Consider the following 10,657-nt stretch of genomic DNA (forward strand, 5'->3'; position numbering starts at 1 on the left):
CGTGGTGAAGGGGGCCTGGTGGAGCTTGGCTCGGTGCAGGCCAGGGTGGAGCAGGGCCAGCCTGACCAGCACCCAGTTAACTCTTCACAGCTGGAAACAACAGAGACCTTTCCTTGGCTTGACTGTCTTTCAAATGTGGATTTCACAGAGGAGAATCCAGCTTCTAAATGGTTTCATAGGTTGTCAGTTCTCAGAGCCAGCCAGCTATTGGTTTTGCTAAGCACAGAGGAAGTTCTTAGCAGCCCCCTCCTAGAAAAATCATTTGCATGGGTGGCTTCTTCCCTCCTCACCAAGTATCAACTAATACAAACCAGCACAGACACTCATGGTGTAACAGGAAGCAATTTTGAAGCAATTGTTTTAAAGCAAAATCAGTTATTGCACAGAGATTGATGTCACTCCCCCACACCACTGGAGAGAGACAGTGACTCCACCACCTCCCCTCTGGCCAGCTCATTCCAATTCCCCATCAGCCTTTCTGTGAAGAACTCCTTCCTATTGTGAAAAATGAGGTTCACTCACTTAATAAATTATAAAAGGTTTAATATAAACAAAAAGACAATTGGGAGACAAAGATAATAAAGCAAAGGGTTAAAACAGCCAGGGTATCCTGGCGCATTGCCAGGAACACACCTGGTATCTTTGGAACACTCCTTTTATCCCATTCTGCTGTGGGGTTTTAATGCATACTCATATTTTTCCAAAAAGTATTTTGCATGTCTACGCCCTGTATCCGCCTTTTTAGAGCATGTGGCTTAAAGATTTTATTTCCCTTTATCACATTTTTATTTGGGCTGGGCTTCCTTCTTCTGCAGGCGGTCAGTGTTGATAGCAGCCTGGGCCCCTTCATTTGTTTCCTGGAGGTTATCTTGCTTTGCACAGACAGGACATTGCCCTAATGTCCAAAATTCTTCTTCACCTATGCCTAAAACTTAAAGCAGGAGAAAAAGACATTGCAAAAGTATATAACATACAGCATTCATCTTAATACTTGCAAAAGCCAGTATCACAATATGGATTTATAACAAGGTACCTTTTATTGTCCTGTATTTTTGATCTAGTAGTGGCTCTTTTTGTTTTGTCCTATGTACTAAGTGGTCTATCTAAAGTCTGATGTCTGTTAATCCTTTGTCAATTCAATAAAGAATTAATTTTATAATAAACCTAATCAGCCATTCTTAAGAACTTGTGAATGAGAGACATTTGGGGTGCAGGCTGCCTCAAAATGAGCTGCTGCCACAAAGCTGAGACAAAGGCAGAACTTGTCTAAACTTGTCTCCGTTTGTAACAGCAGGGCCCAAACAGAGGCGGAGGAAGAAGGAGCAGGAGCTGTTTTGCGGCCATGCCCAAGAGAGACTGGAAGGATGCCCTCCCTCTGGTCTCACTTGCTTGGCTTTCTGACAGGCTCTGAGGCAGGGGCTGCAGTTCCTCAGTTGTGGGGCCCAGAACCAAACCCGGGATCCCGGCACTGCCTGACAGCGCTCCGGACGCCAGCAGGGTTGTGCGTCCGAGTCTCGGCCACTGTGCTGCTGCTTCATTTGCTCTTAGACACACCCACAGCTCCCTGTTAAGCCCAGATGCTCTCTGGTTCTGCCCTCTTCCTGATCCTGAGCAGGGATGGAGCATTACTGTGCTTTCAGGAAGCTATTCTTGAAAGCCTCAGGCATTCTAAGCTCCTTTGCCATCTGTGGATGCTTGACACAGAACCCCTCACAGCGGGGTTCAGGGCATACTCAGCTTGGCTCTTCCAAAATCCAAGGCTCAGGGTACTCAGCAAGACCTTTAACTCCACAATGTTGTGGAACTGGACCTTCAGCACAGGGACCTATCCAGCCTGATCTGCGCTCGTTCCTCTGCGTCTCTGAACAAAACACAGTGCAGAAGAGAACAGCAGGAGGGGCCTGCGTGTCTCAGGGCTCAGGATTTGTGTCACAGAACTCCAGAATTGTGACCCTTCAGCTCCACACAGATGCAGGTTAAGTGAAAAAGCCAAACTGTTTATTGCTGGAAGACAAAGCAAAGGGATGAGTTGAGAGGCAAAAAAGGGGGTGGCACAGTCTGAGGGCTGGGGGGATGGAGCTGTCAAAAAGGAGGGAGAGTGGAAGGGAAAAAGAAGGAGTAGGCAGTGTCTGAGGGCTGCAGGGAGGGAACTATCTACAGGCAGGGAGAGGGCTGAAGCCACATGAGCTTCCCACAGGCTCAGCTGTGCCAGTCATTAGCTGTGCCTGGAGCTCCAGCTGGTCTCTTCTGGTGTCAAGGTATTCTCATCTTCCATGGCATCTGGAGGTCTTAAATGAACACTGTTTCTTCTGAGCCAGCAGATGAGCCTACTTCTGCAGCTCTTTCACTGAATATCAGTTGAACTACTATGTTTGTCTGGGAAGGGCTGTCATTCCTCCTCAGGGCTTAAAAGGCTGGAAGAGAGAGGAACAGAGCCACAATCAGAGCCCGGATCTGTGGGAATCCTAGGAGAATGTCCTGCCAAGGCCATCCCAGCCTGCTCTTGCCAGAGTTACAGGAGGGGAGTGGCCAACGGGATCAGCTGCAAGGTCCTGGTCACGAATCCACACCCCCCAAACCCCCTGCTTCGCGTCCCTGAAATCTCTCTGTGCTCTGCCCACACCACCCCTCGTCCACACAGGGAGCAAAGCCCTCTGTTGCCAGGGCAGAGACTGCAGCTCCCCCCGCCAGCCCCCACGGGCAGCACTCACTCACCCTTACTGAAGGCCTAGAGCTCTTCCTGCTGCCCCCTCATGGGTACCTCGACCATCTCTGGGAACACAGAGCCTGTCAGGGCCCCAGCGGCACAGCTCCCTGCCAGCGCCGCTGCCAGCCCTGGGGCCACACGCCCTCCCGCCCCGGCAGGGCTCAGCCCGGGCCCTTGCCGCATCCTGGCTCAGCCCAAGGGCACGGCTGCCAGAGGCCGGCAGCAGCCCCGAGGGCAGCCGGGGCTCCAGGACGCCGGGCCCGGGTGCCGCTGCCGGGGCAGCAGCCGGGGCTGGGGCCGAGCTCCGGCGGGGCGGGGAGGGAGCCCGGGCTCGTGGCTCACCGATGAACCTGATGGCCGCCGCTCGCAGGGACTCCTGTGGGCTCTGCAGGTACGGCAGGGCCCGGCGCAGGTCCTCAACCGCTCGGTTCCTGTCCTGTGCCAGCTGGAGAGAGCGGCAGGAGGGAAGGGTTGGTGCGGGCTCTGCCCCTCGGTCGGGCGCTGTCTGCGGCCAGCCCCGGCCTCCCGTGCCCGCCCAGCCCTGAGGCCCGGCCAGCAGCCGCTGGCGCCGGGCTCTGGAGGGGGCAGAGGGCCGGCTGCTGCCCGGGGAGCCGCGGTGTGGACCCAGCCCACAGCCCCACTGGGCCAGGGTGAAACAGAGAAATTAGGAATCATTTATAAAAATTGCCTTGAGTAAAAGAAGGGGCTACAAAACCTGTGTGAAATGCTGACTGCTCCCAAAAGAGCAGGAAGAGAATAAAGACTGCAGGATGAGATAAAGAGCTAGAATACGTAAACAGGATGCAAGCATAAATGCACCATAGGGTGAGGGGGTTCCTTGGATTCTTTTGGACCCCTAAGCCACAAGAAATGGAAAGAGAGGGTTCAAAAGAACTGAAAGGAGCATGCACAAAAAGACAAGGTGAAAATTTCAGCTGAAGGAAAATTGGTGACTTCAGCCCCAAAGGCCTCCAGACGACCACCAGAGTGACCAACAAGGAGCAGTGCGCAGCTGCAAATAGGCGTGGAACTAATTTTAGTATGAAGCGGGGACAGGCAGGGTTAGCAAATGAATATGTATTAGACATACTGTGTAACCCTAGTTTGTAGAGAATAAAAAGGGAGAAACAAGACTCCAAGGTGTGCATGCTTTCGGAGGAGATATCCCCCATGCACCTCAGCACTGAATAAATTCATACCTACTCTCATAACTACTCTGTGAGTTACAGAGTTTTTCTATCCGCATACCAAGGGCTCCATTGGCACCCGGCTCGGGGCCACGGGAGCCTGGAGAAGAACGTGTGCGGCCCAGGGAAGGGAGCGGTGTGTGGGGCGCAGGCTGGCGCCCCTGGGTGGGGCACTGGGCAGGGGCACAGATGCCAGCACCACACACTGAGTGCTGGGGCCAAGGGTCTTCTCCAGGCTGAGGCTGGGGCTTCCAGGCTGTCCTTACCAGACACTCTGCAAAGTTCAACAGCTGCTCCTTCTTCATCAGCTGCTTGAGATTCCTCCTCTTTAGGAACTCGGCCACTCGAATCAGCGCTTTCCGAGAGGCCTGGAGAGCAGCAGAGATGCAGAGATGGCACTGCAGCCAAGGGCACAGGACTCTTGTCTGGGTGACAGGGCCCAGAGGAGGCTGCAGCCTGGGAGGTTCTAGGGCATGAGGAAGCCAATGCCCCTGCCAGGGATGCACCAGCATCACACAAAACCTGACCTTCGCCACATGCTGGTTCTCATCATGGCAGTGGATGAAGAGGGGAATCAGGCTCTGGCTCAAAATCTTCTCCAGGGGCTTTTTTCCCTCATCCATTACCAAGTCCATCATCTTGAAGAAGAGGTCAAGGGAGAGCAGCTGCACATGGCTGTGATCCTGGAGGAAAGGAAGAGAAAAAGAACTTAATACCAATTACTCCAGGCTCACCTGGGTGAAGGCCCAAATATCTGTAAAGCACAAAGTTTTGTACAGCAGCCAGTGCTCGTGGCTGGGGGCACAGAGCCTTACATGGTCAAAGAGCAGCAGGAGTGCCTCAGCCAGCTTTGGGGCAGTGGTACTGGATATCAGGATGTCTTTGTTCTTGAGCATATTAGTGAACACATGGAGGGTCATGCCAACCACATCTCTGTCTGCATCACCCAGCAGCTCCAGAAGGCTTTGAGACAGGCTGCACATTCTTATGGCCTGTGTGGAAAACAAGGCTGTGCTGGGAAGCCATGAACGGCCCTGGCACTGCAACCCCACTCTGCTGCCGCCGGGCCCAGAGGCCAAAGGCCTGTCCCAAAGCACTCAGGCAGGTGAGGCAGGAGAGCTGGGAGCAGCTGCCTCAGCTCCTGAAGCCCAGCCAGCACAAGGAGCTGCTTTCCCCAGCACAGCTTCAGCCGCTGCCCTGTCCTCACCATCGAGGGATCCTTGCTGAGCACCATGAGGCCTCTGAGTGCCAGGCGACGCCTCTGCCTGCACTCATTCTGCAGGTGCATTGACATGATCTCCAGGATGCTGTCACCACATGCACTCAAGTCCAGGCAATCCAGGATCTGAAAGGCACAGGGCAGTGAGAGGGTACCCAGCTGGAACCTGGAGCCTGGAACCACACAGGGCTGGGTCCAGGCAGCGGCACAGGGAGCAGGCACTGTCCCAGGCAGCTGTGGCTATGCAAGGGCAGAGAGCTGAGAGGCAGGTCAGTGAGGTAGTGCTGGCCATCAAGCTCACCTCCACAAGGAATGCCAGGAAGGGCAGATCCCAGCATGGCTCCTCCCCGCTGAGCAGCCGGAGCAGGCGGAGTGCAATCCCAGAACATAAGGATAGGGAGGCACGGTGCATCTCCCTGGAAGGGGGGAAAAAGGCACCAAGACCCTGAGGTGGGGAGGGCAAACCTCTCCTAGGAATAACTCACTGAGGTCTGGTCTTTCCTCAGCATCCCTGGAGGGACTATGGGTACTTTGGGAGGTGGCTCCTTCTGGGCATCCTCTCCCGGCCTTTTCCAGTCTGCTCAGCCGTCTCTCAGTGACCCTCTGACCCAGGACCACAGGGACTGTGGGGGACACCTCAGGCACAGGGCACAAAAGCTGGAGGTAGCGGGGAGAAGGGGGACTCACCTGGCCAACAGACCCACGGCATAGTGCTGGGTGTCAGCACAGAGCAGCGTGTCCCAGCCACGCTTGCGCTCCATAGCCATCAACTCACTATCAGTGCAAACAGCAGAGCAGAGCCTTCATGGCCTGCACTGCAAACCTGTGTGCAGAGCAAAGCCCAGGTCACACTGGGAAAACTGGCAGTGTCTACAAAGGCATGGGAAGGACAGGAGGACTGGCACCTGTTGGGGTTGCTGGGAAGGCGGTGTTCCTCCTGGCATGCTCTCCAGAAGATGTCAACTTCCACTGGTGGCATCTGCTGGGTGGTGATGACAACATGGAACAGCAGAGCCACAAACAGGCGGGCGGAATAAAGGATCATCGCCTCGTGGCACTCAGGCACTTGGATAATCACCCAGAGCACCAGAGTTGCCTGCAAAAGAAGCACCCAAAGACAGCGCTCAGTGCCGAGGTGTCCATGGGGCAGGGCCCAAGGGGAGACACAGGGGGAGCAGCGGGCCTGGTGTCCCCTGAGCCTGCCCCTAGCCCAGGTTTCAGCCCAGCACTCCCAGAGGCAGGGAGAGGGTGGAGAGCTGCTGGAGAGGTGATGTGGGACTGAGCAATGGCCCATAAACTCACAGCCAGGGAAAAAACCTTCTTGTTGTCCCCATCGGAGGTGCACATGCTGTGCAGAGGCCAGTCCTCCATCACACAGAGCAGTGTTGCCAGCACCTTCTCCACTGTTGGTCCTGACGAGGCGATAGTTCTCCACATCATTGCAGCAGCTCTGTGGGATCAGAGCTCTGTGTCAGGGGTGTCTCAGTCATAGCACCATGACCTATGCAGCTGTGGGAGCCCAAGTGACAAAGCCCCAGTGCCCTGAGGGGCAGGGAGGGAACATTGGCAGCAGCCTGGAGAAACAGAGGGGCCCGAGGCTCCTGGACCTCTCTGCCTGTTGGGCAGACCCCATTGGACAGACTGTGCAGGGCAATGGGCCCTAAAGGCTGGTGAGCCCTGAGTTCTCAAGGCACGTGGGCCCCATACCTGTCACATGATGGGGCACAGTGCAGGAGGGTCAGCACCACATCAACAGGATGTTTTTCAGCCAGCTTCAGAATGTTCATGGCCAGCCTGGCACCCACAGTGGCATGGGACATGAGACTCTGGTGAATGTTTTTCACCATGGCTGGCACCTGGAGGAGGCATGGGGAAGACTTGGAGCACTGTAAAAGGGATCAGCTTCCCCAGCTTCCCCCAAGAAGTGCTTCCCTTCCCACCACACTGTGCTGGCCTGAAAGGCTGAGGGGGCCCAGTGGCCATGGCTTGAGGGGGCACACAACCCTGGGAGGCCTCCAACCCTAGCCCCAGGCTGGGTACCTGCTGAGAAGAAAATCCTCTCTCCTCAAAGAAATCTGTAGAGGGAGCATGAATAATTGTGGGAGTGGGCATGGTGTCAGTATTTGCGATGTCCTGAGCCACTCCAGTGTTGGCGTTTGTGGTGGCCACGTCCTCAGTCACTTCCACGTCATCCTTTGCCCTGTGATCATTCATTGCACTGTCAGAGTCTTCTGAGCACTCGGCCAAATCTGGGCTGGTTTCAGTCTTTGTCATGCCCTGAGTCTCTTCATTGACAGTGTCTGTGATGGCCACACCAGTGCTGAAGTTTGTGATGGCCATGTCCTCAGTCACTTCCACGTCAGCCTTTGCCCTGTGATCATTCATTGCACTGTCAGAGTCTTCTGAGTGCTCAGCCAAATCAGGGCTGGTTTCAGTCTTTGTCAGGCCCTGAGTCTCTCCACTGATAGTGTCTGTGATGGCCACATCCTCAGTCATTGACATGAGAAAAGCCTCTTCCCAGTTTTCAGTCACTGAGGTGTCAAACTTTTCTGAGTGGTCAGGTGAATCTGGGCTGACATCAGGCTCTGCCTGGAACTCAGTCAGCCCAGAGTCAGGCTTGGCTGTGCTCTCAGTTGCTGTGGTACTGTTCTTTCTACGCTGAATGGGCACAGACTTCCGGAACATCTGCAGGAGAACAAAGGGAAGCTAGGCATGTTCCATGGAGTACTAAAAGTGCAGTTCTCCGCTGAGCAGTGACAGCAGGCCCAGACCAGGTGGGGATGGCTGCAGGTACCTTCAGCGTTCTGCGGAAGCGGCCACGGGAGGGATCCTGCTCTTGTGTCCGGTCCATGGCCGCATCTGGCAAAGAGCGAGCGCAGCCAGAGCTGAGGGGCTGTGGGAGAGGCCAGAGAACACAGCCCAGCCCTGCACTCCCCAGGCAGGGACAGCCCTGGGATGTGCCAGGGGATGGAGCAGGGCTGCTGTGGGGGGTGGGGCAGCCCTGGCCCCTCTTCCATTCTGTCTGTGGGCATGTCCAAAGCAGGTGGGATGGGATGGGGCCAAGCTGGTTGCAGCCATCAGCCCTGTGGCCCAGCTCTGCCACTCACCATCCTGCAGTGGCTGGAACTGCTCCGGCTCTTCAGGCTGTTGTGCTGGAGCAGCTCCAGTGTCCTTCTTTCTTTTCCCCCTGACCACTTTGAATAGGCTGAGGAATCTGCCTGCCATGCTAGAGTCTGGCCTTGAGGGCACCTTAAAGAGAGATGCCTTGGGAAAACTCTGAGTCAACAAATCCCGCAGTTGTGCCTTGAAGACGCCTGCGGTAGAGATGCTGCAGGAAGACTACAGGACAGCAAGTCCTGCAGTCTGCTCTTGAGGGCTCTGCCGCAATGACAGGAGACTCCTCTTAAATGATTCTGGTCACCGAGTCCCACAGTCTCACCTTGAGGGCACAGGCCAGAAGGATGGCAGATGCCTCAGGAAAGCTCTGGGTTACCAAGTCCCACAGTCCGGCCTTGCAGGCACCTGCAAAAGAAAAGCCTTGGGAAGGCCACGACCACCAAGGCCCACAGTCTTTCCACAAGGTCACCTGTAGGAGTAAAGCCTCGGAAAAGCTCCAGGTCAGACACAAATGAGTGCGCTGTGCGGGGGCTCCTCACAGCACCACTCTGGCGTGTCCTGTCCCGTCGCATGCACCGAGCACTGTTGTGTGGCCCTGTCACCGCCAGCTCCTATGTCACCACGTGTCACAAAGGGCCTTTTGACACCCTGTCCATTTCCATCCCATGGTGACCATATGTCACAAAGGGCCCTTGCACACACTGCCCTCTGCCCTGGGGCCGCCCCCATCCCCCCCAGAGTAGCCCAGGTTGGACGGAATCCCTTGCCCAAAGCGTCTAAGACAGCCCGACAGGATCTTTAGGAACGCCTCAAACCATCACCAAATGCTGCCCTGCTCTGCAGGCTTGGGGCAGCAGAAGGAGCCCCCAGGGCTGCCGACGCAGCCGCAGCAGGAAGGGCACGGGGCCTTGCACAGAAGCTGGCACAGCCTCCTTTGGACACATCCTGGCTGATGGCCATTGTAAACTTGCAGGTGTGACACAGACAAGGAAAGTGTGGGCCAGGGCACGAATGCTGCTCTGAGCCCTGGGGCCTGGCCAGCACTGAGATCAGCAGGTGTGGCAGAGTCCCCACCTAGGCAGACCTGCCACCCCCCTGAGTCTTGACAGTGCTGGTGCCCATCTCCTGCCCCAGAGACCTGTGCCCCTGGTGGGCTTCTGTGCCAGAGGGCAGCCAAAGCCCATGTGCATTTGGGACTGTGCTCCTTCCTGCAGGGGTCTTGGCTGGAGCTCCTGGAGCTACTGCTGGCCACTCTTGCTATCTGTTAAATTATGTTGCTCCTTCCTGGAATGATATTTTCCATGGAAGGAGTTTGCAGTAGCACAAAAACACCATCAGCTGCTGAATTTCTTAGGATGGTTAGATTGTACAGAGGCACTGTCATGTTTCGGTCTGATCTTCGGTCTGTTTTTCTGGGACAAACATTAGCCCACTTTCTGATGTTCAAGGCTTCAGTTGCTGCATGTCCGTCTGTGTGCAGCTGATACAAGGCAAACATTTTCCCCAGACACAAAAAGTCCTGCCTGGACAATCACAGAGCTACATCTATTTTTAGTTTTAACTTTTTTAAACTTTTCCTGAGCCTGCTGGCTGTGTTCAAGGTTTTCTCCCAATTTTCTCCCTAGTGCACATTCTCCAGAAATTGTGCTTTTACGTCCTTTTGCATTTATTAAATTTACCTGCAATGACCAGTCAATCAAAACCCTGGGAATACTTCAACTTCAGGTTGAACCCAGGCAAAATACTTATCTCCCACATCTGAAGCCATGAACTGCCAAGTACTGTCCCTGGTGTCATACCCTGTCCCCTGTAGGTGTCCTGATGCCATTTCAAAGGGGTTGCTAATGAAAATAAGTTTTAATATTTTTGTAGTTTCCACACTGGCATTAAAATCCTTGACTAGAAAAATCACATGTCAAAATTTCTAGGATTCTTACATACCAAAGCTGTCATTTTCACCCTGGATTTTAGAGTGTCTGAAGAGTCACACAAGGTTTTAGTTTTAGACATTACAGAAAAAGTCTTTGCTCTTTGGCTATACCATTCCATCAGCATATAATCCTGATGATTCCTTTAGGCAGGAGCAGCGAACGCAAGAATGAGCCAAACAAGCTATTCCTGTGTTCTCATGTCCTGCACAGCAGTAACTGGGAATTCAAGAATGGATTCAGGAGGCAATGGGTGCACAGGGAGCCACAAAGACTTTGGGATGCTGAAATGGACCAGCCTGGTGCCTGTGCCCAGGCTGCACCGGGCTGAGTCCAACTGGGTGATCTAACAATGGTTGAATGGACACACCATGGGCCACTGGAGACTCCTGCTCCTAATTCTGTGAGCTACAATATTCACCTGTGATTCACCAGATGATTTTTTCATCTTTGCTTGAAATCCAAGAGAAGAAAAGGTCAACATGGAAAAGTGTTCTTC

General features: G+C 54.3%; 1 long non-coding RNA gene and 1 pseudogene across 1 annotated transcript; both read right to left on the reverse strand.

Annotated features, from left to right (window-relative positions):
• Window positions 1-7,964, reverse strand: part of LOC131589807 (uncharacterized) — a 583,542-nt pseudogene extending 575,578 nt beyond the window's left edge.
• On the reverse strand, window positions 1,042-3,296 carry LOC131589904 (uncharacterized). The gene is made up of 3 exons (XR_009279873.1): window positions 3,050-3,296; window positions 2,716-2,772; window positions 1,042-2,414 (listed from the first exon to the last, which is right to left on the reverse strand). It is a non-coding gene; the product is annotated as an uncharacterized LOC131589904 (long non-coding RNA).
• Window positions 7,965-10,657: the final 2,693 nt, after the last annotated feature.

Source organism: Poecile atricapillus, chromosome 30 (genome assembly GCF_030490865.1).
Source record: "Poecile atricapillus isolate bPoeAtr1 chromosome 30, bPoeAtr1.hap1, whole genome shotgun sequence".
Taxonomy (NCBI): Eukaryota; Metazoa; Chordata; class Aves; order Passeriformes; family Paridae; genus Poecile; species Poecile atricapillus.